The sequence below is a fragment of the Heterocephalus glaber genome, unplaced genomic scaffold, assembly GCF_053883595.1.
Source record: "Heterocephalus glaber isolate CG9 unplaced genomic scaffold, H.glaber_assembly_v1.0 deba00001613, whole genome shotgun sequence".
Taxonomy (NCBI): Eukaryota; Metazoa; Chordata; class Mammalia; order Rodentia; family Bathyergidae; genus Heterocephalus; species Heterocephalus glaber.
In genome coordinates, this window is record NW_028258384.1 from 13,292,021 (window position 1) to 13,308,544 (window position 16,524).

At 34.0% G+C, this 16,524-nt stretch overlaps 1 protein-coding gene and 1 pseudogene across 1 annotated transcript in view; one reads left to right on the forward strand and one right to left on the reverse strand.

Moving 5' to 3' along the window:
- The window catches only part of Dach2 (dachshund family transcription factor 2), a 764,989-nt gene that overhangs the window by 441,026 nt on the left and 307,439 nt on the right, over positions 1 to 16,524 (forward strand). The window lies entirely within an intron of this gene.
- LOC101696615 (26S proteasome regulatory subunit 10B pseudogene) lies at positions 11,060 to 12,257 on the reverse strand (annotated as a pseudogene).

Here is a 16,524-nt window from a genome sequence, read left to right on the forward strand (position 1 = left end):
TTTTTTTCCAGTGCTTATGTATAGTTCAACAACTTTCCATGTGTCTCCCACATAACGTGGAAAGTATATTGCTTTGCTTACTATAGGTATCCAATACATATTGTCAACTCAGCAGCTGTATGAAATGTACTCAGTGTTTAAATAAAGCAGATGAAGTAGTGACATTTATTGATATAACTTTAAGGCTGGAATTTGTGGTTGAAGTTTTCTAAAAGTCAAATAGATATTGAAACTGTAATTGTTGGTTTTAATTCACGTATGAGTCAAGAGACAGGCAGATTAGAGTAGAAAGTTACCTAGTGAATGTTTGACTTACATGTTTTTAGAAAAATAATAGCAAATTTTTTTAGCTTTTCCTCAGTTTATATGGATGAAAATGTGATGTGTGAAATGTCAAGTTTTGCATGAGGCTCATTTTTCATGCATGTTTGGTGACCAATCACTAAATATGAGGATGAAGAGCTATAACCTAGACATTACTACTTAACAAATATGACAACTCCTTGATGATTTTGTTATTAACAAAAGTTATATGTGGGCAAAGAAATAAGAATACAAACATCAAAACCCCAAAGTAATGGAGACATCGATTTGAGAAGAATTTAGTTAAATCTATCTTTATCATTTCTAATTTCACCTTGTAGGTCTTTTCTCCAGTGAACAAGCTAATGGTCATTCATTTTTTAGTTCAGTGTGACATAGAGGACTTATCCCTCAATCCTTGGATACTTTTCTATCGAATAGCCCTGTAAATTAGTCCTTCAGAGCTTCTATGTAAGACAAAAACATCTTTTCCTTTTTAATACTCACCTCATACAACAACATTTTCCAATGTAGGTTAGTTTTGGTTTATAGTTTGAATAGAAGCTATTTGTCAGATATATGTTCTGCAAATATTGTGGCCCAAATAGTCAGTAGTAAGCTTTTTCATAATTTCAACATTATTTTTCAAAGAGCTATTGTTGTGATTTTGATAAAGTACAGTGTATGATTGTTTTTCTTTATGGCTCAAGCATTTTGTGTAACATACAATAAATGTATGACCACTGCTATTGTTCATGGTATGATTGAAACATGCAGTGAATGTTTAAATTTTTAAATTACAATAAAAACACAAATTGCCATTAACCTCAGTCAAAATTCTCCCTTTTGCTTTGAATACATTTATTCCATTGTTTTTTGCCACTTTCTCAAGCTGTTATCAAGATCCTGAATGGATTCAAAGCATTTACCCTCCATGATCTTTTTAAATTTGTGGAAGGGCCAGAAATCTCATGGTGCCAGGTACAGTGAATAAAGTGGATGACAACACACTGTGGTGCATTTAGGAGCTTGCCTTTCCATTGGATGTCAATCAGTAGCACCATTCATCCTGTTTTTGATAAAAGCTTGTGAAGACACTTGCTAAGGAGGAGTCCAGAACAGTTTGAAGAAGTGGCAAGAATGATAAGGATAAGTGTGTTCAAAATGAGAGGGGATATTCTGAAATTCATTAATTTCAATGTATTTTTAACAGTAATAAATTTTTATGTAAATATTCATCATATATTTTGATCACATCTCATATAGAAATATAATTACATTATGTTGCTTGTATAGTCTATGAGCTTGCTAGAGTCATTAATTTATTTTATTACTATTTTATAGAATTCTTAGTATTTTCTACATTAGTGATCATGGTATTTATGAAAAATACCAGGTTCACTTCTTTTCTATCTTGAATTTCTGTCTTGCTTTATAGAAATAGTTAAGGCCTCTAATACAACAGAACAGAAATTATGACAGTATGTACCCTTGTTGGGTTCCTGATATTATTCAGAAAACATTCAATAACTAGTCACTGAAAATGATGCTAACAAAAGGGATTTTATAGATAGCCTGTATCTGGTTGAATTAGGTCTTTCATAATTCCAGTTTGCTGGCAGTTTTTAATCATAAGATGGTGTTTAATTTTTTTCAAATTTTTCGTACATCTATTTAAGTGATAGCATAATTATTATGCCTTATTTATTTTTATTAGTACATGTTTTCTGTATACAATAACATTCAGCCTGGGGAATTGGTACATGTACGTAACACATCTTAATTATTGTTTCATCCTCTGCCCTTTCTATCCCTCCACTCCCCTCATTTCTTAGTCCTCTTCACATTTTCAAAACATTTATCTCTGTTTTCTATTATCTAGCCTTTCTTTTGGTTTTTAAATTAAGTATATTTTGTGTTTTTCATATTAGAAAAACCATGAAAAATTTAAGCTTGTATATCTGCTTTATTTCATTTAACATTATGGTCTCAATGTGCATCTATTTTCCTTCAAATGATTCAAGTTTATCTTTTTCTATGACAGAGTATTATTCCATTTTATGCATACCACATTTTCTTTACCCATTCATCTATTCATGGACATACAGACTGCTTCCAATATTTAGTTATTATTAGTTGTGCTGCTATAACTGTAATATTATGTCTAACTATTTTGAGAACATATCTTGAAGGAGAATATCTGGGTCAAATTGAATTTCTTGTTTTAGGGTTTTGATGAATCTTCATACTGCTTTCCATAGTGGTTTTACTAGTTTACATTCCCATGGAAAATTTAGAAATATGCTGTTTTCCCTGAAGCCTCTCTAGCATGTGTTATTACAGTATAGTGGTATCTCTGTTCATGAACTTCATTCTTTCTGTAATTCTGGTTGCAGACCCAATTGGATGGGAACTGAATCAAATTCAATGATTCAGTTCAATATTGACCTTGTGGGGAAATTCGATTCAGCTCTCATCCAATTCAATTTGCAACCAGAATTGTGGAAAGAATTAAGTTCATGAGTGCAGGTGCCACAGTATTTGATTTTTTGAAGATAGCTATTCTTTCTAGAGTGAGATAGAATCCCAGTGTTGTTTTAATTTACATTTCTCTCTTCCCAAGAGATATGGAACTTTTTCTTATGTATTTACTTGCCCATGTTAATTCTTTTTCTGATAAGTGTCTACTCATTTCAATTGCCCATTTCGGATTTGGTCTTTTATTCTGGGAGGTCTAATGTTTTGAATTCTTTATGTATTGTATTAGTTCTCTGTCCGAGTTGTAGTTGGTAAAATTGTTCCCCTTCTCTGGGTTGCTTCTTCACTCTGTTGTTTTTTACTTTTGCTATGCTGAAGCTTTATAAATAGATACAATCCTATTTATTGCTTTTTAATTTTATTTTTTCATGCCATTGAGGCTCTGTTTAGAAAATCCTTACTTAAGCCTATTATTTAAAGAGTTTCACATATTTTATCTTATAGCAGGTTATGGCAATTACATTTTCTTGTTGCTGAGACAAAATACTGAACACCCCAAGTTAAAGGGGAAAGGGTTTATTTAGCTCACAGGTTGTAGAGGTTTCAGTCCGTAATTGGCTCAGAGGAAGTGTGGCATATGGCAGAAGGGCATCACAGGGGAGAAACAGTTCATGGCAGTGGAAGGCACCAAAAGCAACAAGGGACCTTAACAGCATCCTTCTGCTCCTTTTATTTTATTCAGACTACTTTGGGCGGGTAGCACTCACACCCTTAAACCTAGTGCCCTCCAGCCTAGCCCCACCATGAATCAATCAGACACTCTAGATTCAACCACCTCTGAAAAAGCACAAGCCATAACACAGGTTAAGTGTTTCTGCTTCAGTATTTAGTTCTTTCATCCATTTTTATTTTAGTTTATTACATGTTGAGCAATATGGGTCCACCTTCAATCTTCTCCATGTGAATTAATAATACTTTTTTCAGCAGCATTTGCTAAAGAGGCTTTATTTGCTCCAGTGTATGCTTTTAATTTCTTTGTCAAAGATAAAATGGTTGAATGTGTCTTTGATTTTAACTGCATCCTCTATAATGTTTCATTGTTCCACTTGTCTGTTTTTATGTTAGTATCATGTTGTTTTTAACACTCTTGGTTTCTAACTTGAAATCTGGGATGGTGATGCCTCCTGCTTTGATCTTGATGTTCAGTATTGCTTTTGCTACTCTTGGCCTATTATGGATTCACATGAATTTTAGGATTGTTTTCTCCAGTTCTGTGAGGAATGCTGTTGGTACTTTAGTTGAGATTACATTAAGTTTCTACATCAGTTTTGGAAGTATGGTTATTTTGACAATATTGGTTCTGCCTATCCAGGAACAGGGGATTTCTTTCTGTCTTCTAATATCCTCTTCAATCTCCTTTTTCTGATGACTGTAGTTTTTATTATAGAGGTCTTTTACATCTTTAAGTTAATTCCTAAATACTTATTATTCTTTTTGTTATTGTACATGGTATTATTTTCCTAATTTCTTTCCAAGTGGGTTTATTATCGATGGAAAAGAATGCTATTAGTTTTTGTATGTTGATTTTCTCCTGTGCTATATCGCTTAATTGGGTTATTACTTGTAGGAGTTTTTGTTGTATTTTGGGGGTCTTCTGTGCAAAGGATCATGTCATCTGTAAATAATGATAATTTGACTTCTTCCTTTATTTTACATATCCTCTTTATTTCTCTTTTATGATTGCTCCAGCTTATGTTTGACTACTACATTGAATGGGAGAGGTGATAATGTACATCCTTGTTTTGACCCTGATTTTAGAAGGAAAGTTTTCAGCTTTTCCCACTTTTAATATGATGTTGGCAATGCGTTTGTCAGAAATTGCTTTTATCAGATTGAGTTAAGGTTCTCGTACACCTATTTTCTTCAGGAGTTTTTCTTTTTGCAAATACATATGGGATATTTTTCAAAGGCTTTTTCTGTGTCTATTGAGATGATCATGTGATCTTTTTCCTTGCTTCTGTTTATGTGATGTATAACACTTATTGATTTGAATATATTGAATCATCTTTGCATTCCTGGGATGAAGTCTACTTGATCATGATGTATGATGTTTTTGACAGTTTATTTCATTCTGTTTGCCAGTACAATGGACCTTTGAGTTATGACCTGACTGACATATGAAAACTTGGGTTACGGCTGGAATTTTAGTTTTTAATTACAAAAAAGTCTCAAATTCAAACCTGAATGCTGGCTGCGTGTGCTTCCAGGTAGTCCCAGCTACAGATTTAATCCTTACAGTGTTCTGGAAGGCACATTACAACATCCTTTCCTGTGTGAGGTTAATTAAGAAATCCTGGGCCAATGTCTCTCTAAGGAGACTGAGATCTGCATGTATACAGGAGACTTTGAAGACTGTGGAGAGGAGACTGAGCCTTCAGTACACCAATTTGTGTTATATCCAGCTCTTGTGAATGAATTGAGTTCGTAAATCAAAGATCCATTCTATCTTATTTAAGATTCTTGCATTGTTTTCATTAAAGAGATTGGCCTGTGGTTCAGTTTTATTTTTATTTGGAAACTTGTCTGGTTTTGAAAACAGGATAATGCTAGCTTCCAAGAATTCTTTTGGGAGTATTCTTTTCCTTTCAATTTCATAAAGTGTTCGGAAAGTACTGGCATTAGGTCTTCACTGAAGTTCTTACTTGATTCAGTGGTGAATCTATCAGTTCCCAAACTTTTCGTTGTTGGTAAGCTTTTTCATTACTCCTTCAATTTAATTGCATGTTATTGGATTATTCAGGGATAGTTGGATATTGAATATATATATATATAAATATATGAGAATATATATAGGAGAATATATATAGGAGAATATATATATGCGAATATATATATAGAGAGAGAAGAGCAGGTTTTCAATGCAGTTACTAATAATCTGTATTTTGGCAGGATCCACTGTGATTTCACATTTTCATTTCTAATTGTTTTGATTCAGAACTTTTCTTTTTTATGAATGGCTAAGTGTTTATTTTGTTTATTCTTTCAAAGAATCAGCTTTTGAGTTTTTAAATTCTTTTTGTGTCAATTTCATTAATTGATGCTCTGATATTTATAATTCCTTTTCTTGTACTAGCTTTGGATTTGGATTCTTCTTCTTTCTCTAGGACATTGAGGTGCATGATTAGGTTATTTATTTTTACTTTTTGTTTTTCTAATGTTGGCACTCAGAGTTATAAAATTCCCTATTATGACTACTTTCATTGTGTTCCATATGCTCTGGTATTTTGTACTGGAATGATAGTTTGAATCTAAGAACTGTTTCTTTTCTTCCTTGGTTTCTTCTGTGACCCATTTATTACTCAAGAATGTGTTGTTTAATTTCCATTTCTTTGCATAATTTCTGTGGTTTCTTTTGCCATTGACTTCTAGTTTCATTTTATTATGATTTGATAATATACAGTGGTACCTTGGTTCATGAACTTAATTCATTCCACAACTCTGGAAAAAATGGCATTTGTGTTCCTGCAGGAAAGATGGCTGTGGTCATGTTCATTACTCAATGCACAGTTTGCAAATAAAAACAAAATTTTGCCAATTGCTTCTTTTTGGGAACCAAATCGTTTGCTAACAGATGCATTCATGAATCGAGATATTACTGTACATGGGATCATTTTTAGTGTATTGCATTTAGGTAAGCATACTTTATAGGTTAGTAGATGGTCTGTTTTGGAGAAAGTTCCATGTGCTTCTGAGACAAATGTGTATTCAGTAGTTGCTGGGCAGAACACTCTGTAGATATCTATTAAGTCTCTTCAAAGATGTGTTTCATTTCTGCTAACTCTGTTGATGTTTTGTCAAGTTGATCTTTCTATTTATGAGAGTGGAGTATTGACAACACCCACTATAACTGTGTTGATGATCATCTGATTTGTATATACAATAGTGTTTGTTTTATGAAGTTAGGTGTACCAGTATTTGATGTATATATGATTGCTATTATTATTTCTTCCTGTTGAATTGTTACCTAACCTAATATATCATGTCTTTCTTTGCCTCTTCTGATCAGTGTTGGCTTGTAATCTACTTTGTCTGAAAATAGGGTAACTATCACGCTTGATTTTGGGTTACCATTGAAGGGAATATTCCAGCCTTTGATTTTTTATGAATTTATTTTGGATTAAATGTGTTTCTTGTATATGGCATACTGATAGCTTTGATCCAATATACCAATCTGTACCTTTTGATTTGGGATACACAGGCTATATTTTATTGAAATTCTTTATATTTTAAAATTATTTTTATTTTAAAGTAATACAAGTAAATATTAATGAGGAAAATAAAACACATATAAAATAATTTTTCATAAAAATGGTAAATACATTGTGTATCATGATCTTAAAAGAATATATTTTTAAATGGTAATCTATCTCTCAACTCATTTCCTAATAATACTATAACTTGATTGCATAAAATATTTTAATTATTAACAAAATATTTCACTCTTGGCATCATTTTGAATACTATCTTCCTACATCACAATATCTATTATATATTTTGGTACACATTTATACTTTCAGTTTCTCACACCAAAGAGATAACACAATATTCACACATGTATGTTTGCTTTATTTCACTGAAGAGTATGGTTTCAAGGTACATCCATTTACCTAAAAATGTCTCAAGTTTATCCTTCTTTATGGCTGAATATTACTTCACTAAATAAGAAAACCACATCTTTTTTAATCCATTCATCAACTGATGGCATTTGGGTTATTTTCAATATTTAGCTCTTACAAACTGTGCCACTATAAACATGGGTGTGCATATATTATTGTGATATGATGCTTTTCACTCTTTTGGGAAGATACCCAGAAGGGGAATAGCTATGTCAAATGGGACCTCTAATTCTAGGTTTTGGGGAATATTCACACTGATTTCCACAGAGGTTGCACTAGTCTACACATCCAGCAACAGTGAAGAAGTGTTCTTTTTTCCCCACAGCCCCACCAGTACTTGTTATTGGTTGATATCTTGCTTATAGCCATTCCTTCTGGAGTGAGATGGAATCTCAGCACTGTTTTAATTTGCATCTCTCAAAAAACCAGAGGTGTTGAACATTTTTTATGTATTAATTTACTTTTTGTGCTTCTTCATGTGAGAAGTGTGTATTCGTCTCAGATGCCCATTTTTGGATTGGGTCTTTAAATTTGGGGTGGGGTCTGATTTTTTCAATACTTTCTATGTTCTAGATATTAGTCCTTTGTCTGAGGAAGCACTGGCTAAACATTTTTTTTCCACTCTGTGGGTTGTGTTTTCACTCTGTTGGTGATTTCTTTTGTTATGCAAAAGGTTTTTAATAAGATGAGATCCTAGTTGTTGATTCTTTGTAGTATTTCTTGTGCAGTCAGGGTTTTTGTTCATAAAGTCTTTTCCTGCAAAAATGTCTTCAAGAGTTCCACCTATTCTCTCTTCCCATAGATTTAATGTTTCTGTTTTAATGTTTAAGATCTTTGATCTATTTTGATTTTAGTTTGGTACATGGGAAGAGACATGGGTCTAGTTTTAATCTTTGGCATGTAGAAAGCAAGTTTTTCCATAAACATTTATTAAAGAGGCTATCTTTCTTCCAGTGAATGTGTTTGGCCCCTTTGTCAAAGATAACCTCACTGGCTGAGTTTGTTTAGGGTTGTTTCTGAATCTTCTAATCTGTTTCATTGATCCTCAGGTCTGTTTGTTTGCTGATACCATACTCTTTTATTGCAGTTGCTTCGTAGTACAGTTTCAAGTCAGGGATTATGATGCCCCCTGGCTTGGCTTTGTTGCCCAGCATGGTTTTTGCTCTTTTAGGTCTATTCTGAATCCAAATGAATTTTAGGAATGATTTCTCTATTTCCGTAAGATATGCTAATGGTATTTTGATTGGGATTGCATTAAATCTGTATAATAATTTTGGGAACGTGACCATTTTCACTATGTTGGTTCTTCCTTCCCAGAAGCAATGGAGAACTTTCCATTTTCTGATATTTTCTTTGATCTCCTTTTTCAGAGTACTGCAGTTTTCAATGTAAAGATCTTTTACTTCCCTTTGTGAGGTTGATTCCTAAGTATTTCATTTTTTTTGATGCTATTGTGAAAGGTGTTGTTTCCCTAATTTCTCTCTCAATAAGAGTGTTATTTGTGTACAGGAATGCTATTGATTTTTGAGTCACTTTGTATCCAGCTAAGCTACTGAATTTGGTTATTAAATCTAAAAGTCTTTCTGTAGGGTTATTCAGGTCTTCTATGTAGAGTATCATGTCATCTGCAAATGATAATTTACCTTATTCCTTTCCTATCTTTGTTCCTTTTATTTCTTTCTCTTATCTAATTGCTCTGAATGTTTCCAGAACTATATTGAATAGGAGTGGTGATAATGGACATCTTTGTCTTGTTCTTGATTTTAGAGTGAAAACTTTCAGTTTTTGATCACTTAGTATGATAATGACTGTTGATGTTAGTTTGTCATAGATGGCTTTTATCAGATTAAGATAAAGTCCATCTATTCCAAATTTCTGTAGGATTTTTTTTTACCATGAGTGTTGGACTTGGTTAAATGTTTTTTCTGGGACTAATGAAATCATTAAGTGATTTTTGTCTTTTGCTCTGTTGATGTGGTATATTACATTGATTTGCATATGTTGAACCATCCCTGCATCACTGGGATGAATAATACTTGGTCATGTTGTATAATCTTCTTGATGATTTGTTGCATTATGTTTGGAGTATTTTATTGTGAATTTTTGTATCCATTTTCATTAGGGGGATTGGCTTGTAGTTCTCTTTTTTGGATGAGTCTTTCTCTGGTTTTGGTATCAGAATAATGCTTGCTTCCAGAAATGATTGTGGGAGTATAACTTCCCTTTAAATTTCATTGAAGAGTTTGAAGAGTAGTGGCATTATATCTTCTCTAAATTTCTTGTAGTATTCAGCAATGAAACCATTAAGACCTGGGCTTTTCTTTATTGGTAAGTTTTTAATTACATTTTCAATTTCATTGACTGACGGGGTTATTTAAAATTTTTATATCTTATCAATTCAGCTTTGATAAATCATATGTATTTAGAAATCTGTCCATTTCTTCTGTATTTTACATCTTATTAGAGCACAGATTCTAAAAGCAAGATATTGATAATCTTCTGGATTTCTACAGGATTCGTTGTGGTTTCACCCTTTTCATTCCTAATTGCATGAATTTGAGTCTTTTCTATCCTTTGTTTAATAGGGTTGGCTAAGAGATTATTAATTTTATTTAATCTTTCAAAGAACTCTTTGATTCATTGATTATTTGTATTGTTTTCTTAGTCTTGATTGCATTAATTTCTGCTCTGATCTTTATAATTTCCTCCCTTGTGTAAGCTTTGGGCTTGATTTGTTCTTTTTCTAGACATTTGAGGTCCAACATTAGGTTGTTTATTTGAGCTTGTTCTGTTTTCCTAATGTGAGAATTTACTGCTATAAATTTCTCTCATAGGACTGCTTTCATAGCCTCTCATAAGTTTCAGTATGTTGCATTGGCATTTTCATTTAATTGTATGTAATCTTTAATTACTTTTTAAATTTCATTACTCATTGGTTGTTCAGGAGGGTGTAATTTAATTTCCATGTATTTATAAAATTTTGGGGGGGTTTTGACATTGATTTCCAATTTCATTGCACTATGGTCAGATAATATGCATGGGATAATTGCAATTCCCATGCACTTACTTAAGAATATTCTATTTGCTAATATGTGGTCTACTTTGGAGAAAACCCCATGTACAGCTGAGAAGAATGTGTATTCTGATGTTGTGGCATGGAACACGCTGTAGACATTCACTAAGTCCATTTCTTCAAACTTTTGTTTCAGTTCTGTTATTTCTCTTTTTTTAGAACTAAATCAAACAGGTTTTATTTGTTTTTTTAGGATGAGGAAAACAAATGATAAAAAATAAGTCATAAGAAATGCTCTCAAACTACCATTTCAAACCATTTTTAATGTTTTACTAAATGCTCACATTGCAAATATGAAAAGCTTTAATACCCATATCTTCTGCTGCAATAAATGCAACATTACCATACAAATTTTTTCTGTACTAATTTTAAAAGTTGAATTACATACTAGTTTTTGTGATGTTATTCATATACATTTTATTTATACACTTTTAATGAGTTCACTACCAATACACACATTATTTTCCTTAACTTTATTTTTACATTAAGTCAGTATCTGTCATGCAGCCATCAAAAACTTTACAGTAAATTACACAGGTTTATAGTCCAATTTCAACTCTAGCTTCTTAGAATCAGCCACTTTTCTGACTGCTTTCATGAAGTCTTCCTGAGCTACAAAATCATGATCAGCATGAATTGCAAACATACCTGCTTCACTACAAACATTTCTCAGGTCTGCTTCATTAGAGCCATCTGAAAGTTTCACAATTGCTTCATAATCTATTTCACCATGGTTTGTAATGGGAGATGCATGCATTTTCAAAATATCTAATGTTGCATGTTCATTTGGTAAATCAATATGTATTTTTCTATCTAATCTTCCTGGACGTAGCAATGCAGGATCCAGTGTATCTGGTCTGTTTGTAGCCATGATCATTTTAACTATATGCAGAGTATCAAATCCATCCATCTGATTCAGTAACTCCATTAAAGTTCTCTGAATCTCTCTGTCAGCTGAAGTACCCTCAGAAAACCTATGACCACCAATAGCATCTATTTCATCCATTAAAATGATGCATGGCTGATGGTCCCTTACATAATTAAACATTTCTCTAATCAAACAAGCACTTTCACCAATGTACTTGTCTACAATAGAACTAGATACAACCTTTAAGAAATTGCAGTCCAGCTGGCTAGCAACAGCTCGAGCCAAGAGTGTTTTTCCTGTGCCTGTTGGGTCCATATAACAAACAACCTTTTGGAGGTATTATTCCTACATGCTGGAACAATTCTGCATTTGTGAGAGGTAATTCTATAACCTCTCTTAATTCCTGAATCTGTTCGGATAGCCCTCCAATCTCAGAATAAGAAACATTCCCAGGGTCCTCATGAGACATGTTGTAAACCAATGGATCCCTCTCTCTTGGAAAATATCTTATGACAGTTAGTTTAGTCATATCCAAAGCAACTGTTCCTGGCTTTAGCTTAATTTTGCCAAGCTTTTGATGACAACCCACAACACATCTTCATCCATTTGTAATTTTAACAATGAATTTTTCTTCAGTTAATTGTTGAAGCACTTCACCCACAATCTGCCCAACACTTTGTAGGGCCTTCAGATCATTTTCAGACTTTTCATACTGCTTGGTAAGTTCTTTTAATTGTTACCTTAACTTCTTCAGATGGCCGTTAATCTCCTTGTGCTCCAGCAGCTTCTTGCGGTAGTCCCGAAGTGCCTTATCTCTGGGGTCCACCATGATGAGAAGGTGTCGCTCATAGGGGATGCTGGGAATCAGTTCTGATATTTCTGTGTTGTCTTTTTGTCTAGTTGATCTGTCTATTTGGGGGGTATTCAGGTCCCCCATTACAATTGTATTAGTGCTTATGTGATGTTTCATGTCCATTAATATTTGTTTTATATGGTTGTTTGCACTGGTGTTTGGTGTATACATATTTATAATAACTTGTCCTCTTGGATTGTTCCCTTTATAAGAATGTAGTAACCTTCTCTGTCTCTCTTAATCAGCCTTGGCCTAAAATTCACTTTATCTTCAAAAGGAATAGTTACCTTGGTCTTTTCTGTGCCCCTACTCTATGGAGTATTATCATTTTCCATCCTTTGACTTTCAGTCTATGAATTTCTTTTTTAGTTAAATGTGTTTCTTATATGCTGCATATTGCTGGATCTTGTTTCTTGATCCAGTCTGTCAGTCTGTTTGTTTTGATTGATTAGTTGAGATGATTTATATTGATGGTTATAACTGAAATGTATTGGCTTAACCTTGTCATATTATTTTCCTGTTGCTGGTTCCCTGTCTTTCTCCAATGGTTAATTGATTGCCCTGCCTGGTGGCTTCTTTCTATTGGTATTCTTACAATTGTGAACTTTATTATCTCTTTCTAAAATATCCTTCATGGCATTTTGTAAAGCTGGTTTAGTGGTCATGAATTTCTTCAGTTGTTTGGCATGGAAGAATCTTATTTCTCCATTGAACTTGAAGGAGTTTTGCAGAGTACATTAATCTGTGTTGGAGGTTGTTTTCTTTCAGAACTTGAAATACTTCACTCCAAGCTTTCCTTGACTTAAGTGTTTCTATTGAGAAGTCTGCTGTGATTTTGATGAGCTTTCCTTTTATAAGTGATTTGTTTCTTTTCTCTAACAGCTTTTAATATTCCATTCTTGTGCTGAATTTCTGGGATCTTGATAATTATATACCTTGGTATAGATTTATTTTGGTCATGGCTAATTACAGTTCTATATACCCCACTTATTTGCATGTCAAATTGTTTTTCCATATTTGGGAAGTTTTTTGCCATTACTTCTTTGAATATGCTTTTTATGGCATTTACATTATTTCTGTTTTTCTCATTTACTCCAAAAAATCTTATATTGTTTTTCTTTGCATCATCTTGCAACTGGTGCATTGGTTTTTCATGGTCATTTGCCAGTTTAAAATATCTTTCTGTTCATGGTCATTAACTGCAACCCTGTCTTACAGATCAGAGATTCTGTCCTCTCCTTTGTTCAATGTATTTTGTATATGTTCAATGGAGTTTTTAACCTTCTAGATGTTTATTCATATACTTTTTATGGATTCCATTTCTTTCCTATGTTGGGTGTTCATGGTTCCCATCATTTTCCTAAGCTCCTCTATTTTTTATCTGCGTCTACTCCAGATTCATTAAGCATGTCCTTTATTTTGATCATCATTTCTTTTTTTACCTGAGCAATTATTTTCTCTATAACCTAGTGTATCTTTTATTTTTTTTTTTTACTTCTGTTGTTATCATTTCAGAAAATTTAGGTGGGTGACTTCCAATTTCCTCTCTTTCATTGTCTCCTGGACCTGTCCTTAGTAGGCTGGAGGTCTAGGATTGCATTTTGCTTCCATGTCTTGTCATTTTCTATGTTTTTAAATTTTGTTTTCTGTCTTTATGCTTGTAAATTTATAATGGCAGATAGCTTTATCACTAGTATTGAGACTTCCCTAGGAAATGTCTAATCCTTAGTGATGTCTTCTGGTCATATGTCATTCTTGATCTTTGCATCTGTCTCAAAAACCTACTTTCCCAGTGTATTAAGGATCAGAAGTTGCTATTTATTCAGCTCAGCACCCAATCCCTTGATACTGGACTATTGTGATGGTTATAGCCCCAGATGATCACAGCCTTGTCCTACAAGGAAAAACAACTGATTACAACAGGTATGACATTCTGGCTAAAGTAATACAGTTAGCAGTATCAATAGCATCAAGCACAGCCTAGAAACTGACAAACTTTAGTAACTGTTAATTTGGTACCTTTAGTCTACAGTCGTATAACACAGTCCAAAATAAACCAGGAACTTATATGCAATGAGTTTCCCCTTAATGGAGTGATTTTACCCTCTGAAGAGCTAATTAACAATATGGGGCTAATATGGGGCTCAAACAGAGAGATAAATGAAGAAAAATGTAGTAGAGGCAAGCTGGAGGACAACAGATGATTTCCTAAGGTTTGTTAAACTAGAGAAGAGAGCAGGAGAGAAAGCATTAAGTATAAAGCAAAAGAATATGCAGTCAACCAGAAAGCCAAGAGTTAATTTTTACTCATGTGAAAATATCCTAAACTCAAGAGAGATAGTTGAGGAAAGAAAGAAGATGAATAAAACAAGACAAAAATAAAGCTAAAGACCCAAACAATGAAGAAAAACAAAACAGACATAAAAAGGAAGCAAAACCAACAAAGAAAAAAACTGAAATTCCTCTGGAGTCAACAGTTCTGTGGTAGTGTCTAAGGCAGGTAGTGTCCCAAAACTGTACCACCTCCAAGTGTGCAGTAGGATTAGTGATGGGTATGGAGTTGATCTTCTGGGAGCTGTTTGCAGTCTTCAGTCAAGCAGGGTTTTTTTTGATGTCTCTCTTCAGCCCATCAAAGCCTCCTTATAGTGAGTTGCTGTGGTGCTGTCAGGCAGGGACAGACAGGGGCTGCTCCCAGTTCTGTGTACATTTGTCTCCACTTGGTCTTTGCACAGCCTCTTCTCTTTCACCCCAACTGGTACTTTTCTATCCTGTCCTATCTCTTGTCACAGGGTGTGGGGTGGGACTGGAGGTGCTGTCACCACTGTAAATGCAGTCCAAGTCTGCTTGTTTCTACTTCAATCTCCTCTCCAGAGGGTTAAATTTTGACTGGAGGCTGTAAATCCTGCACACCACTGGTTGCCACCCCCTCCCTGCAGTCCCTAACTTTGCAATGGCTAGGTTTTCCAATTAGCTGCTAGAGTGCACAACAGAAGGGGAGAAATAAAGAAACTGGTGGTCTGTCCATTGGGGATGGAGATTTTATTGCTAGTCACTTGCCTCTGTTTGCCAGTGAAATTTGCTACCAGGTTATAATTTCTTTTGTTCAGAGAAAGGAAAAAGAAGCAAGGGGCCTTTTTTTCCCAAACCTATCCTGTATGGCTTGAGTTAGCCACACTTTTTCAGTCTATCAGTTCCTTGGGCATGTCCCAGTATGGCGATTCTTGCTCTGCACTGCCCATGCAGCTGGTACCCCTGTGGGCTGATGGCACTGTTTTATGGAAGTCCTGTGGCTATGTTTTATTTGATTCACTAGTCTCTTATTTCAGATTGATTTTTGGCATCAGAATGTATGTCCCTTCCTTTCTTTCAATTACCTGTGCTTCTAGTTGATTTTTCTCTGAGTAGGTTCAATGTGACTCCTCCTCCATTAAGCCTTGTTGAATCCTTTAGTATATGTGCTATTTGCATCGAGAGTTATTCCGAAAGATTTTGACTTATTCCTGTGACTGGATTATTTTCTTGTTGCTGATTATATTTTTTTCTTCTCTTTACCTGTTCACTTTGCCTGGTGTATTCATTCCATTAGACTTTTGGGCAAATTTGGCTTCATTTTCTTGTTCTAGGCTTTCCTTGACATTTTTTTTTGAAGTGTTGGTTTGTTGGTCATTATTTTCTTAAGATGTTCTTTGTAATGGATAGACCTCAATTCTCCATTAATTTAAAATATAATTTTGCAGGATATAACAGTCTGGGTAGGAAGTTGTTTTCTTTTAGTGTTTGAAATACTTCACTTCAGATTGTTATGGTCTTTAGGGTTTTTGCTGAGAAATCTACTATAATTCAAGTGGATTTAACTTCATAAGTGATTTGTTGTTTTTCTCTAACAGGTTTTAGGATTCTGTCCTTCTGTTGGGCTTCTGAGATTTTGACTGATGTGTCATGGAGAATTTCTTCACTGAAACTGACTATTTGGAGTTCTATATACCGCATTTAGCTGTATGTTAAATCCTTTTTTCCTGGGCTGGGGATTTAGCTCAGTGGTTCCAGCATCTGCCTTACAAGCACAAGGTCCCAAGTTCGATCCCTGGTACCAAAAAAAAAAATCCTTTCTTCCTATGTAGATAGGATTATGGTATTACTTGCAGAAACAAGTGTTTTTGTGCTATTTCTGCTGTTTTCTGCTTTTTCATTAATTCCAGTTAATCTTATATTACTACACTTTCAGTCTTCTAGCAGTTATTGGATCTATTTTTCATATTCTTTTTTTGTTTTA